The sequence below is a fragment of the Otolemur garnettii genome, unplaced genomic scaffold (assembly GCF_000181295.1).
Source record: "Otolemur garnettii isolate 467f Iridium unplaced genomic scaffold, OtoGar3 scaffold00007, whole genome shotgun sequence".
Lineage (NCBI taxonomy): Eukaryota > Metazoa > Chordata > Mammalia > Primates > Galagidae > Otolemur > Otolemur garnettii.
Genome location: NW_003852402.1, coordinates 17,266,563 through 17,277,361, shown reverse-complemented (window position 1 = coordinate 17,277,361; position 10,799 = coordinate 17,266,563). Strand labels below are relative to the sequence as shown.

The window sequence follows — 10,799 nt, the reverse complement described above, 5'->3', positions numbered from 1 at the left end:
CAGACCCCTGCGTTGGCCTCTTAAGAGTGCTAGGATTACAGGCGTGAGCTACCACACCAATGGGAACTTATTTCGTAATGAGTTTTCATGTTGATTTCTTCAACATGATAGACCGTAGCAGATGAATCAGAAATTTACATTCTACCGGTAGACCATTTTGGTTCAAAAAGGAAATAGTGAAGAATGGGGTTTTCCCTTCTGCGGTTGGCTTGCGCAACTTGAGTGAGTAGTGAATGGAATGGGCTGTGGAGTAGAGTGTTTGCTCTGAGGAAAGTTGTCAAAATCAAAACAGAGTCCCTAATCTTAAGAAAACCCTCACACATGGAGCTGGGGACGGCCATAAAGAAAGGATTCTCATGCTTATGCCTGACAAATTAAAAGGACTCTATAAAAACCATAACTGTGCACAACAGCTGCGACAAACTTATACAAAAAAAGACTTCTGTAAGGACATCTACCCAGCAACAGCCTGTCCAACCCTGGACTGGCATCACTCTCGTTATCCATCTTCGTAGCCAAAAATTACATAACCTTCTACATCTTTTCCCTTTAAAAGCCTTTGCCTTCCTTTGCCTCCCTGAGGGCACACTATGGCATGCATCTTCCCATGGCAATTCTCTGTTCCCAAATACACACCATTTTCTTTTAGAGGACCTCTTCCTGTTTGTTATTTAGGTTGACAGTTTAAAATCCTGGTGCTACAAACTAGCACTGAGTGATCTTGGATCCACAGGCAGCACAATCTCTGTGTGCCTCAATTTCCTTATCTGCAGATTGGTAACCTTTCTCATTCACTCTGCAGATAACAACCTAAATCATTAGGTTGTTGGGAGGCGTAAGTTGACATCAAGAGCTTAGAAGAATGCCTGGCACTTGGAAAAACAGTCAAAATTATTAGTTGTTGCTGCTATTGAGATGAAGATAACAGAAAAAGAAATTGAAATTAAAAATGACTGTGAGTACTTAGAAAGTGTAACAGTTATTAATATTTCTCTATTACAGTAGAATCATGCTATTAAAGGTTACCTAGTTTAACCGGTTATGGGAGTGATTTATACACTATGTGATAATTAACACAGTGAATTAGAGGTGCCCGAGGGAAGGAATAAAAGAGTAGTAAATTTTATTAGGTTCTCCAGGGAATGTCTCCAGAAAGAAAGGATGCTGAGGCAGGCTGGGTCTGGAGGGGAAGGATGTGGAGAGCAGGGAACAGGAGACATCTCTCCCACTTCTGAAACCAGGACAACTCCTGAGGATCTTTAATGGCTTTAAGCACCAAAAAGGGACATGTCTCCCATATTTAATTCAAAATTAAAAAGATACTTCACTGTCAAATATGTGAATGGAAGACCCGCAACGTTCTGGCTTTCCCCATAATGGCCACTTTAATATATTTTTCAACATTAAATTCTTTATTTAAAAATTTCTCCTCATTTTCTGATATCGCTGCTTTGCTGATCCCTAAGCACATTCTTGTTTTGATTAATAGGTAATCTCACTTGGGAGTTCTGGCCTCTGACTCCTCACCCCTTGGCATTTGCTTGGCTGACTCCCACACATCCTTCAGAATTTAGCTTAGAAATCACCTCCTCCAGGAAGCCTTCCCTGATCCTCCAAGAGTAGGTTTTATAATTATATCCTTCTCTTTCACACCTCCCTCCAGAATGTTAATTTTTTGAGAGCCAGGCTAGGTGGATCTTTTTCAACACTGCACCCCTCTGTGCCAGAACAGGGCTCAGCTCAAAGCTGGATGAAACTTTACTAAATGAACAGATTATTGAAGGAGTGACCCCTCACCTCTCCAGACTCTTCCAACAAGTACCTGACCCACGATCTGTCTCCAGAAGCCTTACACTTTTGCTCCCTCAAAGCCAGAGATCTTCCTGGCATGCCTTTGGTTGGACACTGAGTTCCATGAGAACCCAGGTAAAGGATTAAAAATTACAAGCTCAGACTGAATTTTATGACTAAAATTTCTGAGCAGAGGAGTGATAAAGTTAAAAAATACAACATTTGTGATCTCAGTCTGAGGAATCTCTGGGTTTTATGAAATTTGAAGTCAAGTTTCCTCTGCAAACTATCCCTCCCCGTTTGGTACAACCTCCCCTTAATCATTCTTTTCTGTGTGTGTGTGCCTATGTATGCAACTAAAATGACTTTATTCCACTTGGGTACAGGTACTTGAAATTTCCAACAGAGAAGAAATCTGCACGTGGGTAATGATGAACTGGGGCTTTAAAGGTCAGGAAGGTGGGAGTCAGGGGGCTTTAAAGGTCAGGAAGGTGGGAGTCGGGACATTCCCTTTCCTGGGTTGAACATCTGTTGTAAGGGTGGGGGTTGGCCCATTTACATTTCCCAGCTGGGCCATCCAGTGGGGTGGGGAAGAGGATTGACCCATTCACCTTTCTTAGGTGGGACATCTGGTGGGAGAGGGTGTATTCTTTTAGGTGGGTCCACCTATTTGGGCGGGTTGATCCTATCATCCCAGTCTTCTTCTATTATAAGGAGATGGGATGGTGGGCGTGGTATCTCCTTGACTATTTCCCGTGGGGGGAGGGGCTGCGTGGGAGGAGGACGGGGAATGGGGGAGGGGAGTGGCGCCTACAGGAACTCTTTGGCTTTTTTAGTCTGAGCTGGTTGGTATCCAGTAAGGTGAGGATATGAGGAGTTGTTTTCGGGTGACTGTCTGGTTAATAATGAAGATACGAGGCAAAGGGTTACTAGTTCAAAACTGAGAATGAGAAAAAAATCATAATTAGTGACCTTATGAGATAATAACCAAAGAGGAAGATGGGCAGTGAGAGGCATCGGGAACCAGTTGGAGTTGCCAGGGCCACCAGCAATCCTGAGAGGCCATCTAAAACTCCTTACCAAGATCTCTGCCCGTTTTTTAGAGGATTTTCACAAGGTGGCAGTGTGGATGAAGGTGTTCCCGTGTTTGTTAGAAAAAATAAAATATCGGCTTACCTTCTATAAGCAAAAATACCTAGAGTTCAGTTTTCCAGGACGGTGTCCAGGAGGCATTCTGATTTTCCAGGGGTCACTGGTCTTTTGCAACTAGGCCCAGGAGGGAATTTCAGCCGCATTCTGAGAGTGTTCACATCAGATCTTCAGAAAGACCCAGGCAGCCAGACCTCTGCAGCTGGACATGGTTTGGGGGGTGGGGGGTGGGGTTGGATTTTGGGTACTGCTTTGCCCAGAAGCTTGGTTTGCTGCACTTAAAACACGATTCTGAGGAAGTTTTTTTTTTTTTTAAATATCTTGCTGAGTTTTAAGAAGTAAGGGGGTTTGCTTAATGTCAGAAGACAACACAAGATCTTAGAGGCACTGCCACACCTTGAAGGCCAGATTAATGAGATCTGCCTAGGAGGTCTGAGGGCCCTGGGGGAAATTCCCCAAGTATTTTTTCTACCGTGTACAGCAAAGGGTGTGTGGGGGCAGTGGAGAGAGGAGGGCATGGGGTATTATTTAAGGGAAGGATATGGACATGGGTGTTGGAGGGCAATGAGAATAGGTGACTGATGGGAGGTTATAGACGGAAGAGAGGATCCCACACAGAGAAACTTTCCAGGTGTTCTGATCAAGAGAATGGAGGGATTGTAGGAGGGCGTTGGAGAGGAGCAATAGGGGCTGTGGAAGGGTAACAGGATGAGCTGGTGTTACCGCAGCCAGGAGAATCTGAGAGGGGTCATAGGATGAGCACAGGGAAGGAATGTTTTAGAGTATGAGAAATGCCTGGATATAAGTAATTATTGAGATCGGTGAGAATAGAGAGATCAAAGGTACCATGTTGAGGCCACTGCAAGCCACTGTCTAGCTTGTACGTAGGCCAAGCAGTATTCCAAAAAAAATGAGATGGTTTGGGTTAAGGTCAGGATAGAGCTTTAGAGGCTTGAGATTAGTCAAAAGACAGGTTAGGGTGAAGAAGGGGAAATGTGTGACTCTGGAGGTAAAATGCAGCTTACAGGTGAGCAAGGGGAATCTGTGACTGAGCGGTGCCCATAGGGAAAACTGGAGGAGGGAAAAGAAATGAGATTAAAAAGAGAAGGTAGGAGGAGGAAAGAGAAAGTCAGATTGGCCAGAGAAAATGGTGATCCAGGCCTCCGGGAGTGCACTGGACGGGTGAGCTTGGCTCACAGAACCAAAAATGATCCAGCCCACAGTAGGGCAGTGTGATGAGCCTGGCTCATCAAGACTGGCGTGGGGAGACTGCCTGGACTCTCCAAGTTTGACTTTGATCAAAAGAGGACCTGGCCTCTGCATTGACCTTAACCAGCTGGAAGGATCTAGGCCCACAGTAGGGCACCAGAGGGGCAAAGCTGGGGAACCAGCCGGAGCCCAGGCCTACAAGAGGGCATCCCCAAACATGAGGCCCTGGGCAGGTGGGCGAGCCTGGCTCACTGGAGTGGCTGGGGCTGAGATCAGAGAAGCAAGGCCTCCACGTGTGAAACCAGCCAGAAAAAAAAATGGGGAAGGAAGAGGAAAGTCTGTGGCTGGAATCAGGGAGAGAGGTCTCCACGTGTGAAACCAGCCAGAAGAAAATGGAAAAGAAGGAAGTAAGAGAACCAGAGATGGAGAGAGAGGGAAAGAGGAAGTGAGGAGTTGATGGGAAGAGGAGTTAAAAAAAGTTTAGAAAAGGAGCTTTAGATGAAAAAGTTCATCTCACCAATAAATGGATGTTTAGGCAGGGTCGGTCAGAGAGGTGTCCCAGTTTCTTTCATCTCGCCAGAAGACAGGTCCATTTAGCTGTGTCCAATGGGGTATACTTCGTCCCCTCCTTAAAGGGGCTTCTCCCCATCCTGGGTTTGTCACCAACTGAAAGGTTACAGAGCCAAAGATGAAAGATTATTCCAAGGTGTGAGACAAAAGGAAATGGAGGGTGCAGGTGGGTAAATCCACACCCTTTATTCTTTGGATAGAGAGTTTTCCTGGCTGGAAAGGCTCCTTCCAATTTCATTTGCCTCTAATTAGTCACAGATTTATTAGCAGAATTGCTAAGAAATTCTTGAGACCATCTAGCTCAAAGGTTACAACTTCTCCTACATGGCCAGGGTGGTCTTTGGAGGCAGCACACGTAATTTTATTTTACCATTATGAGATTGGGGTGGGAGGAGAATAAGAATTTAAATGCTGGCTCGGCGCCTATAGCTCAACCGGCTAAGGCGCCAGCCACGTACACCTAAGGTGGCGGGTTCGAATCCCCAGCCCGGACCCGCCAAACAACAATGACGGCTGCAACCAAAAAAATAGCCGGGCGTTGTGGCCGGCGCCTGTGGTCCCAGCTACTTGGGAGGCAGAGGCAGGAGACTCGCTTGAGCCCAGGAGTTGGAGGTTGCTGTGAGCTGTAATGCCATGGCACTCTACCTAGGGGGACAGCTTGAGGCTCTGTCTCAAAAAAAAAAAAAAAAAGAATTTAAATGCTTTGGTGGGGGGCCATAGCTTCTTTCATTGGCCTCTAAGGACAGATCTGAGCTTTGGCCACTGATGTCATTTGAACCTCCAACCCATCCCAAGAATTCCTTTCCCAACTGTGTCAGGTAGGGATGTCCTCCCCTTTCAAACTCAGTTCAAGTCCTGGCCTTCCTCTGGGAAACCCTTCTCTGCTCCCCTCCCACCCCTGGCTTTTTCCTCCTGGGTCTTTATGTTTTTCACTTTGTTACTGGTTGTGCTTAGCATCACCAGTGCAGAGACAATAAAACCCAGCAGGGACCTGTTGTTTTTCATCCAGAACAGGCTCCCCCTTTCTCTTTCAAAATCTGCCTTTCTCCCCAGCTCTAGCTGGAGGTTTCCTGTGGGAGCAGACCATCACCTCCTTAGAGATCCCATCCCCTTGGGCCCTGGCAATTGGCCCAGGATGGAGGCCTGAGTTAAGCCAGGCCATGTATAGTTCTCTACTGTCCCTCTGGACACAGCCATTGATCCAGGCTTGACCCAAACTGGGCCAGAACCTTTCCCCAGGGTTTGTATACTTGACCCCAGGGAAGCAAATATCATTCCCTCTCGCTGTCACAGCTGGGTGGAGCCAGCCTGGTGGCTGTTGCTGGACTTGCCACCAGCCCTGGGAAGAAAACCAACACACAGAGAGAACAGCAGAGAGGAGGGGTGGAGGAGACTCTCTGTGGAGTCCAGAGAGAGAACAGCAGAGAGTAGGGGTGGAGGAGACTCTCTGTGGAGTCTGAGTCTGCAGTTCTCCATTTGGTCTAAGCTAGTCCAAGTTGGGATTTTTGTTGCTTGAAGTTGTGTCCTAAGTTACACAATCCTTTGTCTCTTTGTCAAGTAGAGTTCCAGATGTACTAACCATAGCGGGGAAGTTAATTTTGTTCATTGTGATACTGCTTGACCATCTCCTTTCATCTGAGTTAAAATGTACCACTTCTCAGGTACTGAGAAATAATTATAAGGCTGAGAATGAGGGAGATGAGGCTGGTGTCCAAGAGACAACCAAGGACAGGAGAGGTGCACAGAGCACAAGGCACACAGCAGAGTTCAAAAGAGAGGGACACTTGTGAACTGGACTTCATATTTTTAAGTTTTTTTGAGGCTGGACATGATGCATGCACCTGTAGTCCCAGCTACTCCAGAGGCTGAGACAGGAGAATCCCTTGAGCCTAGGAGTTGAGGCTGCAGTCAGCTAGGATTGTGCCATTGCACCATAGCCTAGGCAACAGACTGAGATGTTTATTCATATTTTATGGCACTAGAATAGAGCTTTTCCAGGTCTGGCTTGATCATTTGGAAAACTGTTAGGTAGAATCTCTACCTTGTAGCTTACACTAAATTGGTTCCAGATGCCGTGTTCATGGTTCTTTTCTCTGCTCACTGCCTTCAACAACAGGGACAGAAGTTGGTGTCTGTATTTGTGCCGAGATCACTCTAAGGATCATAGTACTGTAATCATGACAGGCACTTATAAAAATCGTTTCTGTGTTGATACAATTGAGAGAGGGCCAGACGCAGTGGCTCATGATGGGAGGATTGCTTGAGCTCAGGAGTTCAAGACCAGCCTAAGCAAGAGTGAGACCCCATCTCTACCAAAAATAAAAATAACTATGTGGGCGTGGCAGCACACACCTTTAGTCCTAGCCACTTGGGAGGCTGAGGCAAGAGGATTATTGAGCCCAGGAGTTTGAATGTGCTGTGAGCTGTGACACCACAGCACTGTACTAAAAAAAAAAAAAAGGATATAACTGATAGATAAGACATCTCTTGTAGATACAGCTGTCTGCCTAGCACACATTTCCATTCTTCTTCAGGTGGCATCGCTGTCCTTCTTTGAGAATAATTGCTTTTCCCTCACTCCAACCACATGGTCTAAGTGGGCACAACCAATCTTATTAAGGGAGATACTTACCACAAGCTACACTAATCATAGTACCTTGCCTCCCCCAGCCATGCTGATTCGCTTTAGTGTGACCCAAATCACACTAAAGGCCAAAAACCCTTCCACGTTTTCTTTTTTTAAGAGATGGGGTCTCACTATGTTGTCCAGGCTGGTCTTGGATTCCTGGATTCAAACAATCCTCCCACCTCAGCCTCTTAGTAGCTGAGATTACACTGTGTCTGGCTCCATGGGATTTTAAAATCCAGATCGAGGGGGCAGTGCCTGTGGCTCAGTGAGTAGGGTGCCAGCCCCATATACCGAGGGTGGTGGGTTCAAACCCAGCCCCAGCCAAACTGCAACAACAACAACAAAAATAGCCAAGCATTGTGGTGGGTGCCTATAGTCCCAGCTACTTGGGAGGCTAAAGCAAGAGAATCACTTAAGCCTAAGAGCTGCAGGTTGCTGTGAGCTGTGATGCCACAGCACTCTACCAAGGGCAACAAAGTGAAACTCTGTCTCAAAAAAAAAAAAAAATCCAGATCTAGGGGAAGAAATAGCAAAACGTTTCCTTTCCTCTTAGTTGGTGAAGCCATGAAGTGACCCAGAATCCCCAACTGGTACCTCTCACGAAAGACAGAAAATACTTGTCTACTTAGGAGAAATAATTCAGAGAAAAAGAGAGAGAGAGTGCACTCCCAGTCTCTGAAAATACCTGAACTTCTCTAGTTCCTTCTTTTCTAAGGCTGAATTGTTGAGCTTCAGTGGAGACCTACTCCAGTACCCAATAAATCACTCTCACTTTTCTTTTTTCCCCCTTACCTTAGTTTGAATTCAGTTTCTGTTGCTTGCAATCAGAGTCCCGGTGAATACGTAAATTGTCTGGAATTTATTTTGGTTTTCCTCAAGGAGCATTTAGAGAACTCAAATGAAAAGCCTGCAGTTTGGGAACAGACTTGAAGAACCGATTGTTTTCAAGAGGACAATAGAACAAAGCAAGAGAAAGAAAAAGTTTCAAGTGTGCGTGTATTTTTGTTAGCCCTTGTCATGGTAATAGCTGTCATTACCTAGGAGGCTGATCTGTGTTTGACAGGAGAGAAAACGCCCAGCAAACCAAACAGCTGGAAACTGATTTTAAAGCTCAGACTTCATTTCATCAGACTAGAATATGTTCCTGGCATGAAAGGAAAACTTTCCTTTAACCTTACATATTTTCGGGAAAATACTTGTGATCAAATGTTGGAGCTGGAAATTCCTGCTGTATATCTCTCGTTAATAGTTAGTCAGCTACACATGTATTCATTGTTAGACACCTACAGGAATTATAGCAGAATCTACTGACTCATTCATTCCCGGTACTCTGAAAGAGGTCCAGATTGTTTATTTGTTAGGTGCCAGGCCTGGCAGAAGGGTTCATTCAAGAACAGATAGATCAAAAATCCATCAGAAGGCAAAAAGAGGAAAAAAAATTCTTAAGCAGGAGTTGGCCAACGATGGCCCGCCAGCCTGCTGCCTGTTTCCATATATAAACTTATATTAGGACACAGTCACATCACTCATTCACATGTAGTCTGTGCTGCTGTCCTGCTCTGATGACAGTGTAATAGAACTGCCACAAAATTTATAATACTTACTATTTGTCCCTTGAAGGGACCAATAGACCCTGACCTCTGGTCTAGGACAACACTCGAAACATAAAGAAGTTGAGGGCCAGCACAACAGATTTTAGGCCACGTTGCTCCCAAAAGTTCTTCCAAGCTGAACCAACTGCCTTTGGCTCTGCCCAGCAGAGAACATTCTGGGGCTCAAGGAGCAACCTTATCGGGATCTAAATATGGCACAGCTTGCTCCCCACCCCACTTTCTTGGTCCTGCCTTGCTGCTCACTTTCACTTTCGTTTATTATTATTCTTCCTTGTTGGTTTTCCATGTCTATAGCCCAGGGCATGAATCTCACCACTGCCTCTTACTCCATAAATCACACGCTTGCCACTGGTCAGCTCTTTGGCCACCAACTGGCTTCCAGTTGGAACTCAAGCCCTACTCCTGAGTGCTGTCTGGTGAGAGATATCTGTAGGAGATCAAAACAGAGAAGAAAATGAAGATTGGGTGTTTGTTTTCCTGCTCCTTCCTGCTGGGATGCTGTCTGCCTTTGCCCACGGCCACAGTCCTGGCAGGCCACCTCCTCCATTCATTTACTCTTCACAGATTTTGAAACTCACCCTTCTCCTTCAGACCTAGGAGCCAATGGTTTCCTACTTGTGCTGACCCTGGAGAACTGTGCTTTCCTATGCCCTATTGACTTTCCTAAACCCTGCCCACCTCTTTGTAAATAGTCCTGTATTAATTATTAATTGTGGTGTAAGGAATTACCCCGAAACTTAGTGCCTTTTTAAAAGAGCAAACATGTATCATCTCACATGGTTTCAGGGAGGCAAGAATCTAGCAGAGGCTCTGCCGGGAGGTTCTGGTTCCTATTCTCTTCTGAGGTCATGGTCAAACTGTTGGCCAGAAAGGCAGTCATTGAAACCTTGAATGGGGCTGGGGGATTCACTTCCAAGCCCATTCTCATGGCTCTTGGCAAGAGGCTTTGGTATCTAGCTACATGGGCCTTGCCTTATGGCTGCTCATGACACAGTAGCTGGCACAAAGCAGGGTACCAAAAAGTCTTTTATAGTTCACTTTGCCAGAACATTGACCCCCATGTGGGGGTCTATTTCAGAACTCTCTATTATGTTCCATGCTCTACTTGTCTGTCTTTGTACTAACACCACACTGTGTTGACTAATGCAGCTTTAGACTATATCTTGAGGCCTAGTACAGTGGCTCATACCTGTAATCCTAGCACTCTGGGAGGCCAAGGCAGGTGGATTGCCTGAGCTCACAAGTTCGAGACCAGCCTGAGCAAGAGGAAGACCCCCATCTCTAAAAATAGCCAGGCGTTGTGGCAAGCATCTATAGTCCCAGCTACCTGGCAGGCTGAGGCAAGAGAATCGCTTAAGCCCAAGAGTTGGAGGTTGCTGTAAGCTGTGACGCCCAGGCACTCTACCGAGTATGACAAAGTGAGATTCAGTCTCAAAAAAAAAAAAAAAATTAAATACATTTTTTTCAAAGTATGGCTACAAATTCCAGTTTTGTTCCACAAACATTGCTGCTGCATTTTACACATGGATAACTCAAAGAATATATTGCTCGTCGCCTTAAGATGAATATATTATTTGCAAGTTCCTTGACCAATACGATTTTTTTCTCTGTTCTTCCAAATTTCATACACGAGAGGATTAAATGTTAGCATACTATCATTCTTGTAAATAAAACATTTAAAATGTGTTCAAATAAGGCATAGAGAAGTATGGAGTTTTAGGAGTGAATAATGTGAAATTTGTAGTTTTCAATTTTTACACAATCATGTACGTAATGGGTAGTATTATCACTTCTTCTTTGTAGAGACTTTTTGTTTTTGTTTTCATTTTTTTTTTTTT

At 45.2% G+C, this 10,799-nt stretch overlaps 1 long non-coding RNA gene across 1 annotated transcript; it reads right to left on the bottom strand.

Annotated features, from left to right (window-relative positions):
- Positions 1-2,496: 2,496 nt before the first annotated feature.
- On the bottom strand, positions 2,497-9,600 carry LOC111723023. Its single transcript, XR_002771656.1, has 3 exons — positions 8,141-9,600; positions 4,667-4,815; positions 2,497-3,142 (listed from the first exon to the last, which is right to left on the bottom strand). It is a non-coding gene; the product is annotated as an uncharacterized LOC111723023 (long non-coding RNA).
- Positions 9,601-10,799: the final 1,199 nt, after the last annotated feature.